Here is a 21,869-nt window from a genome sequence, read left to right on the forward strand (position 1 = left end):
GGCCGGGTTTTTCAGAATATAGGTACCAAATTTTGGGATCATAGCAAAACCCCTGTATGAAGCAATAAGGGGGCCTGAAAATGAGCTGGTAGAATGGACCTTGGAGATGAGAGAGCCTTTGCCAAGTTAAAACAGGCTCTCACACAGTTTCTGTTCTTGGCATCCCAGATCTAACTAAGCCCTTCTTTTGTATGTAGCAAAGAAGAAGGGCATAGCTGTAGGAGTACTAGACCAGAAATTAGGCTCAAAACCCAGACCAACTTCCTATTTTTCAAAGAAGTTGGATGGGATAGTCTCAGTATGGCCAAGTTGGCTGCAGGCAATCCCAGCCACTGTTACATTAGTGGAGGAAGCCACTAAAATCACCCTGGGCAAACCACTAAAAATTCTAACCTCGCACCAGGTAAAGTCAGTCTTAGAGATAAAGGGACACATCTGGATGATGGGGGAAAGTAAACCAAATACCAGGCCATGCTCCTAGACAATTCAGATGTAACCCTTAAAACCTCTCTGAATCCAGCTTCATTGCTGCCCCCAGGTCCGATAACTGATCATTCCTGTGAGCAGGTTATTGCTCACACATATGTTAGCCTACCTGATCTAAAACACCAGCCTCTTCCAGATTCTGAGGATGATTAGTTCACAGATGGCAGTAGTTTTGTGTCAAATAGGGAGTGCCAAGCTGGATATGCAGCAGTAAAACATAACACAATTATCAAAGCCCAGCCACTGCTCCCTGGCACATCAGCACAAAGGCTGAAATCATTGCTCTCACTTAAACATTAATGTTGGGACAAGGAAAAAAGCTTAACATCTATACAGATTCTAAATATGGATTCCTTATGGGTCATGCTCATGCTACAATCTGGAAGGAAAGGGCGCTGCTAACTAGGAAATACTCCCTTATAAAGCATGGGCCTGATTCTTCAGCTATTAAAAGCAATACACTTGCCAAAGGCCGTGGCTATATTTCATTGTAGGGGGCACCAAAGGGGCTTAACCCCTATAGCACAAGGGAACAGCAAGGCTGACAGAGAAGACAAAGCCACAGCCTTCAGGCTGAAATCCCAACAGATCCTAACACTGCTCCTTTTCTATAGTTCCTCAATAGAACCTGAGTATACCCAAAGTAAGAACAGCTAATAAAGGAACAAAGGGGACAAAAACAAGGACCCTGGTGGTATATGGGGTCAAACACATCTCTCTCAGACAGTCCAGTGGAAAGTTAGAAAAGCCCTGCATGCCTCTTTCCCTATGGAGAGGATGCAACTCTAGCCATGGGAAATAAGCTCTTCACCAGGTCTAACTCAGCTTCAGTGGCTCCGAAGGTCTGAGAAGCCTGCTCACTATGTGCACTTAATAACCCAGAAAACAAAATGCCTCCTCTAATAGAACCAGTGCAGAGGAGACAAACTTACCCAGGGAAGACTGGCAATTAGACTTCACCCATATGCCAGCTTACAGAGGACATAAGTTTTTGTTAGTGCTAATAGATACCTTTACTGGTTGGGTTGAAGCTTATCTTCCCAGAACAGAGAAGGCTTATGATGTTACAGTTTTTCTTAAAAGAAATAATCCCCCGGTTTGGGTTACCTCAGAGCCTCCAAAGTTATAACGGCCCATCCTTTATCTCCCAGATAGCTCAAGAGGTTGCTAAGGCTCTTGGTATAAAATACTATGTACATTCAGCATGGAGGCCTCAATTCCTCCAGGAAAGTAGAAAAGGCTAACCAAACTCTAAAATGAGTATTAACTAAACTATGTCAGCAAACATCAGAAATTTGGGTCAACTTACTGCCTATAGCCCTCTTAAGGATCCATAATACCCCTAGAACAAAAATTAATGTAAGTCCATTCAAAATGTTAAATGTAAGGCCATTCTTAACTACTGATTTAATTACTGATCCAAAAACAGCCAGCTTAGTAAAATACCTAGTCAACCTAGGACAATTTCAACAGGCTTTACAGAAGTTTGCAATTCAAAGGATCCCCACACTGGGAACTAACCAGCAACCCAAAATCAGGCCAGGAGATAAGGTACTTGTGAAAACATGGAAGGAGGGATCACCTGCTCGACAATTACAACCCAAATGGAAGGGGCCATTTTCAGTAATACTAGTCACACCTTCTGTGGTCAAAGTACTAGGATTAGATAGCTGAATACACCTTTCAGGGATCAAGTCTGTGATACCTGAAGTTCCAGACCAGAAACTTGAAGCTCCCATCAGCCTCTACACCTGTGAACATGTGGAAGACTTGAAGTACCTGTTTGGAAGACAGCCAAGAGATAAGCAAATGCCCACTAACTTTCCTTGGTGTCTTTGTTGCATATTACTGTAGGCTGGATAATAGTAGCCATTTTTTATGTTTGCAGTTTAATTGCTTTCTTCCAAACGGATGGAATCACTTCCTTTGTAGTAATTAAGCAGAATGTTTTATTTCTATAACAAACATTTCTGACAGCATAGGTATCCACTCCCAAAATTTTCATTAAATCTTTCAACAGAATTCATTTCCTCTTTACTAGAGACCATCACGCTTCAGATGATCATGTGACAAGGTTTCCAGCCAGCTCCAGGTGAAGGCACCACCCCCCAGCCATCAAGGAGCCACCTGTCTCCACTTGACAGAATAGGGTGAGAATTCCATGATCTCCAAAAGGTAGAGACTACTTCCCAAGTCAGCATGAAGCAGTTACAGAAGAAAGACCTTCAGTCCCTCTGCCTCCCATAAAGATTTATGGGGATCACGTCTCTCAAGGGCGTGATGAGGCAGGAGAATAGGGTCTGGAAGCAGGGAACCTAAGGCTCTTTCACACTGACTTCCTAGAACTAAATTGAAAGGAAAACCTTAACTTTCCACACGAAGTAACAAAAGGAACAGAGGCTACCCCCTTTGACCTTTTCTGCACTGCAGACGGGAAACTGGCTATCTGCAACTAATCAGACTGATTTGGGGCCAAATCTTCATTTTCACAGAAGTATAACCTTGTAACTTCATCCTAGCCTCTACTTGGTTGCTTTTTGCAATCAGATGTTCGCACAAGACTGTGACCTTTGTACCTTCACTTCAGCCTCTGGTTGGCTGCTTTCTGCAACCAATCAGACTGACTGTGGGATACCACTTCATTTACATGAGGTGAGAATGAAGCGGTCAATGGGAAGCTTCTAGGGGATATTTGGACCCAAGAAGATTCTGTATCTAGGCTCTTGAGCCACTGCTGGGGTCTGCTCCCACACTGTGGAGTGTACTTTTGTTTTCAATAAATCCCCACTTTCATTCTTTTGTTACTTCATTCTTTCTTGCTTTCCTGAGCATTTTGTCCAATTCTTTGTTCAAAATGCCATGAGCTAGACAACTTGCAGTCACGCCCCTCCACCAGTGACACTTAGATGCTTCTAAAGAAGCTTTTTTCAAACTATTTACATTAAATAAGCATTGATTTGTTGGTAAATTTTAAAAATTGATAAATAAAAAAGGTTTTTTGTTCATGTGAACAGGATGACTTGCATCAAATATGATTTATTTTGCTTAGTCACAGAAATCACATGGTTTTATTTTTATTTTAAAACATACTTGGATCTTTTTCTGTACCTTACAATTTAAAAAACAAAACGTGCTAAGTCATCATTAAAAATATTCACTTCTTTCTTCCTTTAAGAAAAGTTATGCAGGAGGGCAAATATTCAAAATGCATGATATATGTTAAGAAAAATGTGAAATGAGAAGGGAGAAGAGAAGGATAATAGGATAATAAAAATGTGTGCCATTTGGCATTTTTAAATTAATGGGCAATCAATTTGACCACCTATTTAGAAATTTATTCATTATCCAAAATGGCTGAGGCTACACAGGCTGCTGCTTTTGTCAAACTGTCAGTAGCAGCCACTGCAAATACCTCAAAAATGTTAATAGAATAGGGCTTGCTCAACACTCAGGACAGTGCTAGGGCTAGGGCTCCTGTGGGTTAAAAGACAATTGAACTAGATGAAGCCTGACTCCTGCCCATGTGTTTATAATCATTTTGTGAGGGCAAGACTTGGCAATCTAAAGTGCAGCAGGAGCAAAAATTCAAGACAGTATATAGCCGATACTAGATTGTGTGGTTCAGAATATAAGCTCAACTTACATAACCTTACTTTATTCAGGTGAACTTAAGCAGATTCTAGAATGCTTAAATATATATTGCTGTTACCTGAAATCAATTTGTTAGAAGTCTCTTTTGTAGTCTATTTCATTCATTTTATAAACCATGCGAGCACAAATTCAAGGCAATATTTACCTTTTATCTTATAAGAAAAGTTTAAAAAGCTTCCTAAGGATAACTTTCATTTGTTATCTTTAGGATTATTGGTAAAGTAGTCAACTATGTACTTATAATTAACTTGCTTTATAAACTTAAAAATATATAGAAAGAAATTAATTTAGAAGTGCTGCTTTTTTTCTAGGCTCATACTTTTCTAGAGTAAAACACTTTCACTTCTGCCTTAGTTATCAGAAAATAGATATCTTTCTGAATCTATGTATGATGCTGTCAGTGGATACTTTATTTTAGGTCTTCAGTACCTGTTTGTATAACATTAAGAAAGTGATTTTAAAATTTATCCTCAGTGTATGGTTGAAAATAAATGTAACCACTCATTATGTCGCTTTTTAAGTGATCTTTAAAACTTTTGTTTACAAAAATACCTAACTAAATCTGTGTAAAAGATACTACTTCCCCTTTTTAAAAACAATTCTGTTAGCAGATCAGTATTACATGTTACAAATTAACATTAACTATTGGGCTAATGTATTTGTGGCAGAGTATAATACTCAACAAATACATTTCTTTCCCTACACTTCCCAGCTCCCTTGCATTTTTTTTCTTTGAGACAGGGTCTCACTCTGTTAATGTTGCCCAGGCTGGAGTGCAGTGACATAATCACAACTCACTGCAGCCTCGACCTCCCTGGGCTCAGGTGATCTTCCTGCCTCAACCTCCCAAGTAATTGGGACCGTAGGCACACACCACCTTGCCCAGCTAATTTGTGTGGGTTTTTTTGTTTGTTTGTTTTGTAGAGACAGGGTTTCACCATGTTGGCCAGCTGGTCTCGAGCTCCTAGGCTTAAGCCATCTGTTCAACTTGGCCTCCCAAACTGCTGGGATTACAGGTGTAAGCCACCATACCCAGCCCCCTTGAAATTAGATGAAGTTCAGTGAAGAGTTCTAACCAATAAAACTTGGTAATCAATGATTGTATCTCTTCCTAACTAAGGTAGGGAAAATTCCACATGCAAGTTTCTAGTACCATTGGCACATATTCCACTTGGTGCAGTTACAAGACGGTGGAGCCTCTATTGTCTTGGATTCCTGTATGGAACTGCAGTCTGCCAACCCATGGGGGGCATGTAGTATGAGTAAGAAATAAGTCATATTAAGGCACCGAAACTTTGAGATTGTTATCATAGCATTACTTGCCTGCCCTCACAAATTATCTTTTCTAAACAAATCAAACAATAAAGAGAATGCCCTATCATAAAATCTCTTGTCTAGATTTGACTGTAAAGTCATTTTCCTTTTAGTAAGAAGCAGTTTGAGAATATACCTCACCTCATAATTGACATATATGTCTGTTGATGAAACAGGTTGACTGTTTCTTTAAGATCATGATAGGTTTCAGGACATGCTAGTGCAAAATACAGCACTTTGGCACTTGAATAAACAGCAAAACCTAGGCACCTTTTTCTGCCCTTTCCCCTAAAGCAGGCCATAAAACAGAGTTTTCTGACCTTCCTCTCAAGCAGGCCATAAAAACCTCATGCAAGATATGCTTACCTGTATTAGTCCATTTTCATGCTGCTAATAAAGACATACCCGAGACTGGGCAATTTACGAAAGAAAGAGATTTAATTGGACTTACAGTTCCACATGGCAGGGGGAGCCTTACAATCATGGCAGAAGGCAAGGAGGAGCAAGTCCCATCATACTTGGTCACAGCAGGCAAAGAGAGAATGAGGAAGACACAAAAGCAGAAACCCCTGATAAAACCATCAGATCTTGAGACTTATTCACTACTACGAGAACAGTATGGGAGAAACCACCCCCATGATTCCATTATCTCCCACTGGGTCCCTCTCACAACACATGGAAATTATGGGAGAACAAGTCAAGATGAGATGTGGGTGGGGACACAGAGCCAAACCATATCATTTCACCCGTGGCCCCTGCCAAATCTCATGTCCTCACAGTTCAAAACCAATCATGCCTTCCCAGCAGTCCCCCAAAGTCTTATTTTAGCATTAACTCAAAAATCCACAGTCCAAAGTCTCATCTGAGACAAGGCGAGTCCCTTCTGCCTATTATTCTATAAAATAGAAAGCAAGATAATTATTTCCTAGATGCAATGGGGATACAGGCAGTGGGTAAATACCATTCCACATGGGAGAAATTGGCCAAAACAAAGGGGGCTACAGAGCACATACAAGTCCAGAATTCAGCAAGGCAGTCAAATCTTAAAGTTCCAAAATGGTCTTCTTTGACTCCATGTCTCATATCTAGGTCATGCTGATGCAAGAGGTGGGTTCCAATGGTGTTGGGGAGCTCTACCCCTGTGGCTTTGCAGGGTACAGCTGCTCCTCCTGGCTGCTCACTCCTGGCTACTTTCACAGGGTGGTGTTGAATGTCTGTGGCTTTTCCCAGTGCACAGTGCAAGCTGTCGGTGGATCTACCATTCTGGGTCCTAGAGGATGGTGTCTCTCTTCTCATAGCTCCACCAGGTAGTGCCCCAGTAGGGACTCTGTGTGGGGGCTCTGACCCCACATTTCCTTTTTGCATTGCCCTAGCAGAGGTTCTCCATGAGAGCCTTACCCCTGCAGCAAACTTCCGCCTGGGTATCCAGGCATTTCCATACATCTTCTGAAATCTAGACAGAGATCCCCAAACCTCAGTTCTTGATTTCTATGCACTGGCAGGCTCAACACCACCAGGAAGCTGCCAAGGCTTGGGGTTTGCACCATCTGAAGCCACAGCCTGTATTCTACATTGGCCCCTTTCAGCCAGCCACAACTGGAATGGCTGGGATGCAGAGCATCAAGTCCCTAGACTGCACACAGCTTGGGAACCCTGGGCCTGGCCCACAAAACCACTTTTTCCTCCTAGGCTTCTGGACCTGTGATGGGAGGAGCTGCCATGAAGACCTCTGACATACCCTGGGTACGTTTTCCTCATTGCCTTGGGGATTAACATTTGGCTCCTCATTACTTGTGCAAATTTCTGCAGCTGGCTTGAATTTCTCCTCAGAAAATGGGATTTTCTTTTCTATCACTTATCAGGCTTCAAGTTTTTCAAACTTTTATGCTCTGTGTCTCTTTTAAAACTGAATGCTGTTAACAGCACCCAACTCACATCTTGAATGTTTTGCTGCTTAGAAATTTCTTTTGCCAGATACCCTAAATCATCTTTCTCAAGTACAAAGTTCCACAAATCTCTAGGACAGGGGCAAAATTGCTGCCAGTCTCTTCAGTAAAACATAACAAAAGTCACCTTTGCTCTAGTACAAGTTCCTCATTTCCATCTAAGACACCTCAGCCTGGACCTTCTTATTCATATCACTATCAGCATTTTTGTCAAAGGCATTCAACAAGTCTCTAGGAAATTCAAAACTTTCCCAGATTTTCCTGTCTTCTTCTAAGCCCTCCAAATTGTTCCAAGCTCTGCCTCTTACCCAGTTCCAAAGTCACTTCCACATTTTTGGGTATCTTTTCAGCAATACCCCACTTCTGGTACCAATTTACTATATTACTCCATTTTCATGCTGCTGATAAAGACTTACCAAAGACTGGGCAATTTACAGAAGAAAGAGGTTTAATTGGAGTTACAGTTCCACGTGGCTGGGGAAGTCTCACAATTATGGTGGAAGGCAAGCAGGAATAAGTCCTGTCTTACGTGGATGGCAGCAGGCAAAGAGAATGAGGAAGATACGAAAGTGGAAACCCCTGAGAAAAATATCAGATCTCATGAGACTTATTCACTACCACAAGAACAGTATGGGGGAATCTGCTCCCACTACTCAATTATCTCCCAATGGGTCCCTCCCACAACACATGGGAATTATGGGAGTATTCAAGAAGAGATTTGGGTGAGGATACAGAGCCAAACCATATCACTATCCTATACCTGAAGGTATACAAATAACATCCTTATCCTCAAAGACACAGAGATGCCAAGACGAATCTGGGCAGATAGACTTTGCTAAGAACTCCGAAGTCGTCACCATTAGGTCTTATGCTCTTTGTCCAATTATACTTCCCCACAACCTTTTCATCAAACCTAGCACAAAAATACGCAAGTTTACCTGTGTTTTTTCTTAATTTTCATTGCTAAAGTCTCCCATATTACAAAACTTGTACTAAATTTGTATGCTTTCCTCTTGTTAATCTGTCTTTTGTTACAGGGCCTCAGCCATGAACCTAGTGAAGAGTGAGGAAAACACGTCTTTACCTCCTTCACCACGAGAAAGCTGTGGAAGACAAAGCAGTGAAATAGAACAGCCCTCTGGGGTCCCAACAACCTGGGCAGAAGGTTGTGGGGAAGGTCTCACTTGAACTGGTTCTGACTAAGTGAGCCTTGTGTTCTCTGGACTTGGTGAATATTGAAACCACATATTCCTCATATTCATGGAACATGTTTCAAGGGAGAAAACATAATTTCCTTTTTAGGTTCTTAGTCAAGACACTCTCCTGAAAACAAGTTGTATTAACAAAAGAAAAACAGAAGTTTATTAACACGTGTTGTACCCATCATGTGGGACCTGTGTCAGTCTGAAAGTATTTCTCTCTCAAGGCAGCAGCTTAGGGGTCTTATTTAAACAGTACTTTAACAAAGAGCCATAAATCCTATAGAGACAAGGACAAAGAAGCAGGCAGGAAAATGTGGGAAGGTAAATTTATGAGAAAAGTACAGTCTGCTCCTAGATGCTATGGTGCTGCTGTCTCTGAGCTCTGTGCCTGAGCTGATAAAGGCAGACGGGAGAGGCAGACTGTGCCCTTGCACTTTAACCTTTTAGCTTTAACTAAAATCCCCAGGATTTTAGAGAAGAATATTTTTTTTTTTGCTTCATTCAACTTCAATAAACTATGAAAATCCCATCATGAGCACTCACGTCACAAGCACCACACTCCTTCTGGTCACACCATTCTAACCTTTCCATGCCATGTGACATCTTCGTTAGCCTCCAATAATCAGATGTCTCCTCCCTGGGTATGCTGCTTTGGTCCCTCTGCCCTCTGCGCAGACCTATTGAACACTCCAAGCCAGATCCCTCTCCTACATGGCTTATATCTGGTCCACACACACACTCAGACATCCTTTTCCCTGACATGGGAAGGCAGGCTAATCCCAAGGCTGCCCGGATCTGGCCCTTCTTTCCACATCAGAATTTCTCAGACTGGCATCTTCTGTTGCCAAACTGAGCTTGGATCAGCCTGCTTGGCAAGGCAAGGCCAAACACTGACATTGGGACTGCAGTGGAAGAAGTGAGGCATTTATTGCAGGATGCCAACCAAGGAGATCAGGCAGCAGCTAATGCTTACCACCTGAACTCCCTAATGTCTTACAGGTCAGAGTTGTTTTTGTTTTTTGTTTTTAAGACAGAGTCTTGCTCTGTCACCCAGGCTGGAGTACACTGGTGAGATTACTGCTAACTGCAGCCTCAACCTCCAAGACCCAGGTGATCCTCCTTCAGCCTTAAAAGTAGCTGGGACCACAGGCATGTGCCACCACACCTGGCTAATTTTTTTTAATTATTTGTAGAGGCAGGGATTCCCTATGTTGCCTAGGCTGATCTCTAACTCCTGGGCTCAAATGATTCTCCCACCTTAGCCTCCCAAAGTACTGGGATTACAGGCATGAGCCACCCTACCTGGCCAGGTAAAAGTTTTTAAAGCAGAGAGGCAGAGGTTATAGGCACAGTTATAAATCAATGCATGGAAGTTATACATTGGATTGACCTAAAAAGGCAAGATATCTCTAAGCAGGGGCCCACAGGTCATAGATGGATTAAAAGATTTTCTGATTTGCAATTGGTTAAGAAGACAAAGCTTTGTCTAAAAATGCAGGATCAGCAAAGACTGAGATCTGGCTCATGGGTGTGAATTCCAGGCTTCTCAGGAAATTTAGAACAAAGAACAGTGGGCAGAACCCAGTCCTCAGTTCCTCCTCATCTGCGGTCTGTGCACTAGTAGATACATGTGATGGGGGCCTGGGTTTCTGAAAAATAACATATGTTAAGAAATTATTTTTAGCTTTTATAGGGAGCCAAATATATGCTAACTCTAACTTCCTTGCCTATTGTTTTAAGCTACTATTACCTTCTTGCTTATGATATTGGTCATCTACTTCTCATAACTAGCTAGGTGGTCAGAATTCCCTGGAAGAAACTCAAGATTTTTATTCATTTTCATTCTTGGACTGCCCACAAGCCCCTAAGAAGGGTCAAGGGTAAGGAGGTCAAGGGTCATGAAGCCGTTTCTTTACATTTCCCTTGAAGAATCACTCTAAGGTAATTGGGCACCACACTGGAATTTCATGTTTATCCTATGTTAGTGCTTAGTGGGATCTTCAGTTTTCACATTGTTACGTAAAAGAAAGGGCAAGGCCAGCTGTGTCAGCCAGGACTTGGTGTCTGAGGGTGAGGGATCATACACAAAGAATGCTGAAGCAGAGTAAGCCAAAGATGCACGAGCTTTGAAAGTATCCAAGCCAAAAAGTCAGAAAACACACACACTGCGGCAGGACCTAGGGCAGGAAGGGCATCATAAACATGGGACAGAATAAAACATCAGAATCTGAACCAAAATTAAGTTGGAATAAGAAAAAGCAATGGGTGAGATTTGGGGCCATTTCAGCCCATAATCCAGTGCTTAATAAGATGAAAAACAGAAGTGAGTATTTTACTTTAATTTCCTACAGCAAGTTAGTTCTCTGGTTAAGGTAGATACAACCAAATTCTCTGGAAATGGCAACCAGTCCCTAGAGATTTATGTTAGACAAGATATAGACTCCCAACACTACCCATTCCCCTACAACAGGAAAACAGCATTCCCAAACCCAGAAGCTGCTGGTCTTAGAAGCTCAAGTTTCATGATAGTCAACCTACTTGGAAACAGCTTTCATCCTCATAACCACTCCTCTCCCATCTCAATATTCGTTGTCTCTGCTCATCCGCCATATCAAAGGGTGGCACTTGAATGCTCATTCCCACCAATAATCGAACTAATGAGAGCTTAGTCCATGGTGTTTTAGTAACAATCTTCTAACAGTGTTTAGGAAATGGAAATTGTCTGCTGCTCCCACACTCAGCCTATAACTGCATGCTCAGTGGGCCTGACTGAACTCTGGACCACCAGACAGGTGTTAGCAAGGAAAGCAAGGTCGTATAGTGTGTCTTTTAGTACCAGTGGCCACTATGGTTTTACTGTATTTAATGCATTTAAAGCTGGTGACTTCTACCTACTATCCACCTATCTTCTTATCTACCTTTCTTCCTATTTACCTACCTACCTATACTAGTTTGTTATGGCTGCCATTACCTACCACAAACTGGGTGACTTAGAACAACAGAAATTTGTTCTCTCACAATTCTGGAAACTAGCAGCCTGAAACAGTGTTAGCAGGGCTGGTTCCCTCTAAGGGGTATGTTGTAGTTTGAAGATGCCAGGTGCTGAAACTTAATGGCCAATGCCATAGCAGTAAGAGGTGCAGCCTCTAAGAGGTGGTTAGGCTGTAAGGGCTCCTCCCTCATGAATGGGATTAAGACCCTTAGAAAAGAGGTGTCAAGCAGTGTTCTGCCCTTTGCACCTGCCCTTCTCTATTTAAGGACACAGTGTTCCTCCTCTCAGGAGGATACAGCAAGATGGCAGGCAGCACCTTGCAGACAGAGACCATGCCCCTCACGTCTTGATCTTGGACTTCCCAGCCTCCAGAACTGTAAGAAATAAATTTCTGTTCATTATAAATTACTTGTTCTATAGCATTTTGTTATAGCAGTACAGCTGAGCTAAGACAGGCTGTTAGACTCTGTTCCAAGCCTCTCTCCAGGCTTCTGGTGCTTTGCTAGCAATATTTGGTGTTCTTTGGTTTGTGGATGCATCCATCACCTCAATCACTGACTTCACCTTCACATGGCATTCTCCTTGTGAATGAAATAGTAAATGGTGGCTGAAATTTCAGTGAGAAGAGGGAATGGAGGATGAGAGGGCAGTGGCAGAGGATTTTCATCTTAATAGTTGTGAAGAGATCAGAGATGAGCCTGGGACCTGAGCGAGGAATGGGAGGGCAACAGACTCTATACGAAGTAGGGCTTCCCCAAAGGAACCCACTCCCAGAGGAAGAGTGGATTAGGAAAAACACTCTCCTACCAACAACACAACAGGACAAACATATTTGTTGAAGTAACATATTGAACTTTGAGAACTGAATACCACAATTGATGAGTAAAGCAGTAGATTAGAAATCTGAAGAGAAAATCAGTCAAGTGGAAGACAGACCTGAAGAAATGATCAAGGATGAAGCAGGAATAGATAGAGAGAGGCAAGCCATGGAAGTGACACTAAGCGGAACGGAGAACAAAATGAGATGCTCCAATGCATGTCTGACAAGAGAGGGGGAAGGAGAGAATGGAGGAAATGAAAGAGGCAATACTGAAAGAGATCATAGCTGTGAAGTTTTCACAATTGGTGAATGACAAAACCTTGGGTTTAGGAACTGTAATGGGTCCCAAGCAGAATTAACACAGCCGAAACTGAACCCTCATGGTGAAACTGCAAAGAAACCAAAGACAAAAAGTGAAAAGGCGAGAGTAGAGCAATCAACTATTTATGAAGTAACACTAATCAGACTGATAGCAGACAACACTAACAGCTGAAGAAATAACTTAATAACATCTTTGAAGTGCTGAGGGAAAAGAGCTGCCACTTCAAAAATTTAAATGTGGCCAAACTATCTTTAAAAAATAGGATAGTATGGGCCGGGTGCAGTGGCTCACGCCTGTAATCCCAGCACTTTGGGAGGCCAAGGTGGGCCAATCATGAGGTCAAGAGATCGAGACCATCCTGGCCAACATGGTGAAACCCTGTCTCCACTAAAAAAAAAAAAAAAAAAAAAAAAAAATTAGCTGGGCATGGTGGCACACGCCTGTAGTCCCAGCTACTTGGGAGGATGAGGCAGGAGCATTGCTTGAACCCAAGAGGCAGAGGTTGCAGTGAGCCAAGCTCGTGCCATTGCACTCCAGACTGGCACCTGGCAACAAAGCAAGACTCTGTCTCAAAAAATAAAATATAAAAAAGGATAGTATAAAGACATTTTCAGACAAACAAAACTGAAGAAGAAAAGTTCTCAATGTTCTTTCTTACTGACAATATACAGAACTGTATTGCAGCTTATTGAAATCAATACAATTTTATTCTCTAAACTTGTAGCTTAAAAAACATGTGTCTATGATTCTCTTCATTTATGCACAGCATCACTATTTATTAGAAGCCAGTGGAGTCCCACTGAATGCCTTTTGATGATAGAGATGATGATTCCTACACTGAACACTCTGGTGGAAATCGTCTCTGTGCTACATTGTGTGGAACAGGCAGGATCCTAGGTGCAGAATCAGGAAACCTGAATTCAAGCTGTAACTCTATCACTAATTACCTCTGCAACTTTGGACAATTTAGTCTGGTTCCTTGTATATTAAAAGAGGTGAGTGACTAGTTGATCTTTACAACTCCAATCTCCAACACTCTTCACCTCACCCTGTACCCTCCTGACAGTGATGGATTGGGATCCACCCAGGGTCCACATAAAAAATTTCTCACAGAATTCATTCCAGACAGCTTGAATAGTCTCATCTTGCAAGGTGAAAATCTCAAACCTAAAATCTATGCTCAAGAAATATAGATTGGGAGGCCAAAACCTGTTTAGATCAACTTTTCATTAAAAAAAAAAAAAAAAACTCTTAAAAGTTCAAAACTCCAATTCAATTCTCTCCCACCCTCTATTTCACACACACCAAAGAGTCACAACTCTTTTGGGTTTTGCCATGTATTGCAACCTGTGGGACTAACCGAGACTCCTGTGAGGATGGAATTTCTATCATTCTAACACCACCCCACAGCTTCAGTTCCTCCTCCTAAATACCTCAGCACTTTCTTTGTGGTTTAAGTTACTGCTCTCCTATTTCCAACAGAGGGTGAAAACATGATTGATCATCTTGCTTTTAATGACCACAAGAAATATTAAATTCTTCTGGCCCAAAAGAACATTTCCCACAAGCATCATCTTAAATCTTAATTACAGGTTTATGTATTATTCAGGCAATGTTGGAAACTCAGCTTTGGAATAGCATTGTACCATTAGTCTTCATTCGCTCTCTTTAGTCTTTCCCCCAACTTCCAAATAATGGCCATTGTACTCCTCTTGCTTCTTTAATTATATTTTAGTTAGAATCATCTTTTTCTTAGAGCACCAGACTTTCTATGGCAAAATGCCCATGACGTCTTCAACAAAAGGATTTGATTCTCCTCTAGCCCCTTGCTGACAAGGGTTAGGGATGTAAGCAGGCTATTATTTATCACCGAAAAGTCCAGCAGAAGGAATAGAAAAGGATTACTAGGTTAATATAAAGATAATTCTCTTCTTCTTGTAATGTACACCACACACAGGCACGCGCTTGCCCAAAGATTAAAATAAATGCAGATCATTCTTCACCAGTTGTTCAGTGATGCTATTGGCATTACCAAAAACCTAAGCTTTGAATTAGAGTAGCTAACACCTATCAAGTGCTCTCTGTGTACAGGTTACCTGACTACACACCCATATCCTTTAGTTCTTCTCTAGGTACTGCTTCATTGACTCCCTGATATGCTTCTGAAGTGCTCTGGGCCCTCCATCCTCCACGTGCTTTGAGATCTTTGTAGATAAGGTCTTTTTCATCTTTCTATATATGCAAAAGCGTAATGAATAAACTTGCCATCCCCGTCTCCTATTAGAAAGAGCCCTAATATTACAAGAATTCAATGTGAAATTGATGCTACTCTTCACAGGACACAAAAAGATCAACCTAATACCATGATTTCTGTTTTGTTTTGCTTTGTTTAGTTTTGTTTTGTTTTCAGTGATGCTAGGCCTTCAGTGGAACAGAAAAGAGTCAAATACTCCTTTGCACAATTATGATTTCCTAAAGGGCTAAGCCAGGAACATGCTAACAAAAGAAATATTCTTTTCTTTTGCAGGTTGCTTTTAAAGATAGAACTTGTTTGTTGTAAAGTATGCATTCTTAACTGCACAGCTAAATTTTTACTTCTGTATGTAACCTATGTAACTACCACATAGACCAAGAAATAGAACATTTTTATCACTCCAGAAAGTTCCCTCATGCCTCCTCATTCACTCACCCCAGTGATAATCACTATTCTGACTTTTATCATCCTTGATTTTATTTGCCTGCCTTTCACTTTATGTATGTGGAATCACATAGTATATATAATTTTTGTGTCTGGTTTCTCTTATCCAACAGAATGCTTCTAAGATTTATCCATATATTGTAAATGTTAGTTCTTTCCTTTTTTATTGCTGAGTAATATTCCATTTTATGAATACACTACCATTTGCTGTTGTTGGACACTTGTAGCATTTCTAGCTTTTGGCTATTATGACTAAAGCAGCAAAGTACAACCTTTCATGTGCCTTTCCGTAGATACATGAACTCATTTCTCTTGGATATATACTTAAAAGTAAAACTGCTGGGTCATACATAGAAGACAGAAGTTCATTTAGATTTAATAGATATCAACAAACATTTTTCAAAGTTGAACCCCTTTTGTTTGGAAACTTTGTTTATATTTCCATCAGCAATGTCTGAGAGCTCCAGCTGCTCTACAATCTCACCTACACTTCGTGTTCAATCTACTATGTTTATACTTTTCCCTCATTGTGGTTTTAATTGGTTTATATGTTTTATCCTTATTGATTTATAGGTGGTTAATTTTTACATATCTATATATCTGCTGGATATGATTCCTTTGTCAAGTATATGTATTACAAATATCTTCCCCTAATCTGTGGCTTGCTCACTCAATTCACTTCCTTAACTATGTCTTTGGATGAACAGAAGTTCCTAATTTTAAGAAAGCCCAATTCATCTTTTTCCTTTTTCTTTCATGGCTTAATGTTTTTGTGTCTTGTTTAAGAAATCTTGCCTCCTCCGTGATCATTTTTCTTTGTTCTATTCTGGAAGCTTTATTGTTCTGCCTTTCACCTTCAGATCCATGATCCACTTTGAATTAATTTTTTTTTTTTTTTTTGAGACGGAGTTTCGCTCTTGTTACCCAGGCTGGAGTGCAATGGCGCAATCTCGGCTCACCGCAACCTCCGCCTCCTGGGTTCAGGCAATTCTCTTGCCTCAGCCTCCCGAGTAGCTGGGATTACAGGCACGCACCACCGTGCCCAGCTAATTTTTTGTATTTTTAGTAGAGACGGGGTTTCACCATGTTGACCAGGATGGTCCCGATCTGCTGACCTTGTGATCCACCCGCCTCGGCCTCCCAAAGTGAATTTTTATGTGTGGTGTAAGGTCAAGTTCAAGATTCATTTTTTTCCTTAAATAGATACCAATTTCTCCAGTGCCACTTATTTAAAAATGATCTTTTCACCACTGAATGACAATGGCACCTTTATTGCAAATCAAAAAACCAAATATGTGCACATCTATTTGTGAACCTAATCTCCTCCATTGGCTTATTTGTCCATCCTTGAACAAAAGTAGTATTTCCATGAGGTAGGATTAGCTTGTATGTCTCTGATTAATACAAACATGCACCTTTGCACAAATGCCCACTTTCCATCTGACACTTATTCACTTTCACTGCGCAGAACAGTCACTGTTATCTCTCACCTTTAAATCCTCTCTTCTCTACTCAGCTTAGGGATGCAGAGGTTTTGACTCTGCACATTCTCCTTTGCCAGTGGTTTCATTAGGTTCTGCCAATAAGGGGTCACTAGAGGGAGACTGTGACACTAGAGCAGGGACAAAGGACTTTCTCCCTCCTGTGTGCTCATTGCTCCTATCAGCATTGCCCCAGCAATGGTTTTGTAAAACAACACTGGCAGCCGGGTTTAGCTGTAGTTGGTTCCAGCATTGGCTTTGTTTCCACACTCACAGAGATGCGCTTCCTCAGAGACATGACCACCAACCAGGCAGCAGTTCTGGAGGGCCCCAAATGGCAACCATCAGGATTCTATTAACCCCACCCTCTCTTCCTTTTCATCCCTGGCCCTAGGGTGGCAGCTCTTTACAGCACTTCCTATGACTGTGCTCTCCCTGATTACTTTTCAGTCCTCTAATACTAATTCCCCATATTTCTTTTTTTCTGTTAGGCTATTTGGTGTCATGCTGTTTTTCTAAGTGGACTCTGACTCATTCACTCCCTAACAGAAGAGATGATATAGAATTGTGTAGAAGTGGAGATTGTGATCACTCTCCCTCCTGGAACAAGAGCCTACAACCCTCTGGATTGTGCACCACTCTTCAGAGATGAACAACTATGCTCATCCTGTGCTCATTCTTTTAATGCACTGCCAGAAAACATCAAGGCATGTTGACAAAGAGTCAAACTCTGTAAAATATTTGAAGAGATTTATCCTGAGCCAAAAATGATGACCATGGCCTAAGGCACAGTCTCAAGAGGCCCAAGAACATATACCTAAGGTGGTCAGGTTGTAGCCTGGTTTATATGTTTTAAGAAGACTTAAGACATCAGTCAATACATGTAAGGCATACATTGGTTTAGTCTGGAAAGGCAGGATAACTTGAGAAGCAGGAGCTTCCAGGTCATAGGAGAATTCAAAGATTTTCTGATTAGCAATTGGCTGAACAAGTTAAGCTAATATCTAAAGACCTAGAATCAATAGAAGTGAGTGTGGGTTAAGATAAGAGGTTGTAGAGATCAAGGTTCTTATCATGCAGATGAAGCCTCCAGGTAGCCGGCTTCAGGATAGATTGTAAACGTTCCTTATCAGACTTAAAAAGGTGTCAAGCTCTTAGTCAGTTCTCTCCTGCATCTAAACAAAAGGAAAGATGTGGCTGATTAGGTGTTTGTTAGAAGCTTGAGAGCCTGATCTCACTTTCTCTGGCACCCACCTGTAAAGTCATCCTCACTTAGCAATCACAGGGAAATTTCCACACACACACCAAAGGGAGGTCTACCTCTGAAACAGGACCTAACCACTGCCCCAAATCCACCACCACAGAACCCATGCAACAGGTAGGTATTTGGCGTGAACACACCTGCATTGGTTCCCTATTCCAATCAGTAAATCCTCCCGTCACAAAAATAAACGTAAAACTAAAAATAAACAGTCATTTGAAGAAAATCTGCAGTCTGGGAAAGATACAACCAACTGAACAAAACTACTGAAGAGGCGAGGCGTGGTGGGGCTCATGCCTATAATCCCAGCACTTTGGGAGGATGAGGCAGGAGGATCACTTGAGGTCAGGAGTTTAAGACCAGCCTGGCCAACATGGTGAAACCTCGCCTCTAATGAAAATACAAAAATAAGCCAGGTATGGTGGCACATGCTTGTAATTCCATCTACTCGGGAAGCTGAAGCAGGAGAATTGCTAGAACTCAGGAGCAGAGGCCGCAGTGACCAAGATCATGCCACTGTACTTCAGCCTGGGGACAGAGACTCCATCTCAAAAAAAAAAAAAAAAAAAATACTGAGGAAAAAGTTTATAAGAGGCCTTAAAAAAAGAACTAAATAAACAGAGATAAATTGTATTTAAAAAAGGAAGATTTAATATTGCAACCTTTTAATTTTCCCTTAAGTAATATAATAAAACCAATACAACCACAATAAAAACCTGAGATTTTTCATGGAACAAAAGAAATGGATACTAAAATTCTTAGAAGAGTAATGTGCAAGCATACTCATCAATTTTGAAAAAGACCAAAAGATAACTTTCTTGCTGTTTGGTAGAAAGTCCCGCCATCTTTCCCCCAGGTTTCTTGCCCCCACCCTCCCCCCAGGCTTCCTGCTGCCCTGAGAAAAGCCCGCCAAGCCTGCTCTGTTCTGCCCAGCAACAACAAGCAGCCAATCATCGCAGCAGGAAAGCCCGCCAAGCCTCGGCCTATCCTGAACCGACAAGTAACCCTCTGAGCCACCTCAGCAGTCCGCCCAGAGACGGACAGCCTATCCTAAGCTCCTACGACACTCCGCCAGCCCTGTGTCCACGCCCCGTCCACCCCCACTATAAAACCCTCCTACCCCAGCTGCGCAGTCGCAGCCAGCCCCATTCTCCTTCCTTTCCTGGCCTGCCCGCTGGTCCTAATAAACCTGAACTCAGCTTCCAACTCTCCAGCTGTTACTTGGGGTCGGGTACTGGGCAGGGGTCTACGAGGGGGTCGCACACTTGCCAAATATAAAAATGTACTAAAAGATTTTGTAATTAAAGCAGTATGGTATTTGCCAGAAATGGGTGAATGAACAAATGGAAAAGAAAGGGTAATTGGGAATTTAGTACGAGACAAGGTAACATTTTGAATGAAAAGGACAAACTTACATGAAAGTATGGGACCATGGAATAACCACTTGAGAAAAAAATTAAGCCGATTTTCACATAGCAATTTGTAGCATAAATTCTATAGGGATCAGAGATTTAAATATAAATAATAAGAACATAAAAGTCTAGGAGAAAATGAGCAAATATTTTAATTATCTCAGGGTATGAGTGTGGCAGAGAAATAATTAATGACATGAATTTGACCACATAAAAATTTCAATTATGTAAAAACAAATTTAATAAATAAAAATAATAGACAAAAAATTAAAGATTCATCAGTAGGTGATTCATTCATTCAATAACTAAAGTATATTTATAAAGTTCTGTGTAGCTGTTTTTAAAAGAATGAAGCAGTTCTACATCAGTGGTTTTCAACTGGGGGGAATCTTGCCCCTCCCTCCTGGAGCCATAGCGCAATAGCTGGAGGCGCTTTGGGGTATTACAACTGAGGAAAGAATGTGCTACTGACATCTACTGGGTAGAGGTCAGGAATGCTGATAAACACCCTACAATACAGGACAGACCCCACAACAAAGATTATCAAGCCCAACGTCAATAGTTCCAAGTTTAAGAAAACTTGCTCTCCCGTAAGCGAACAAAGAAAGATGCCCCTGACACATGAAGGAGGGGGAAAGAACCAAACTGCAGAAAAATATGTGTATTATAATCTTAATATAAGTAAATATTCTATAATATCAGCAGTAACAATGACTAATCCATTGAGTATTAAACTCAAAAGAAAATCTAATAGAATATTTAAACCAACTGGTAAAAGAAATATACTTTATGCCTAAGCCTGGCCTATTGATGACTCTGACATCTTTCTCTCTTGTCTGTCATTCAGCCAGATGCAGAGGGTAAATTTGAAAATTTTTCCTGAATTGAATAATTTTCCAGGAAAAAAGTTATTAAAATTACCTCAAGAAGATATATCAATAACAATACAGAACAATTAAAAAGATATTCTAAAATTACCTCCACAAATAACATCAACGGAGTCAATTTTATAGGATAAGCTCTCTACTCTTCCAAAGCATAGTTAATGCTCTTGCCATCTGAATTATTCCAGATCATGCAAAAAGTGAAAAACTCAATGAATCATACAAAAGTAGAGAATTCCTGATATAAAATCTAATAAAACAGTATTAAAAATGAATCATGTCAGTCTCTCTTACAAATATGTGATCAATAATTTTAACTAAAGTTAGCATAACTATAAGTTAATAATTTTAAAAATTCATAAAGTCCAAAAAAATATCTACCAAGTCAAAGCCAGGACAATGTTTTTTTAAAATGGCTAAATCAAATCAGTTGATCTCAAGAATGTAAGAGTGATTTACCATGAAAAGGTATGTTAACATAATTCAATATATACTGGAACTTAGAAAAGAAAATCTTTAAGTCCTTCTAAATAGGTACAGAAAAGACATTTGATAAATCTCAGCATTCTGGTTTTTTTTTTTATTTATTTAAAACCTTTTAGTAAACTAGACCAGGAAGGATATTTCAAGCACCTAGAAGAATGCTATAAGGTTGGAAAGACTCAAGAAATAATTATAAAATGATTGCATAAGCAGTAACTCTTTCATTTGATAAGGAGTATCACATGGTTTACCTTAAACCAAAAGCAGTAATTTTTCACTTCAGAGTTTAACCTCAGAAGCATTTTCTTTTCAGGCATTAGAAAAAATTGCTCACTCTATATTACCTATCTCTGAAATAAGATAATGAACAGCAGAAAGCATAAATGCCTATTTAAAAAGGGAGGACAAATGATTATTACTGAGGTGTCTGGTTGTCTCCCTGGAGATTCCTTATCCTTTGAACATCTATATTCCTTGTCTCAGTGGCTGTTCCCCCACCCACCACAACCACCAAATACCCATACAGAGATAAGCCATCACAGGATAGAAAGAAAATCATTCAAGCACATCGACATGTAAAAGCCAAACCTTTAACATCATTTCCATGTGTTGTCTCGTACCCTTGGCTTTCTATCAGTGTCCCAAAGTTGCCTTTGTTTCTCTGGGATGGCAAACTGTCTTCCTATCTCACTTCAGTCATTTCTCTTCGGTATTAAACAATCTGACACTCAGATCATTTCTGCTGTTTAAAACTAGAGATTCAAAAAGCATAGTATTCAGTCAACCCATAGTAGGTGAGGGTCTTCCTTATAGACAGCAAACTGATCCAAAAATGCAAGTTCGTTATCTTTAAAGAAGATTCATCTACAACTCCAGATACTTTCAGTTTTATACCACAAACTCTAACAAAGAACAAA

Source organism: Callithrix jacchus, chromosome 2 (assembly GCF_049354715.1).
Source record: "Callithrix jacchus isolate 240 chromosome 2, calJac240_pri, whole genome shotgun sequence".
In the NCBI taxonomy this organism is placed as follows: domain Eukaryota; kingdom Metazoa; phylum Chordata; class Mammalia; order Primates; family Cebidae; genus Callithrix; species Callithrix jacchus.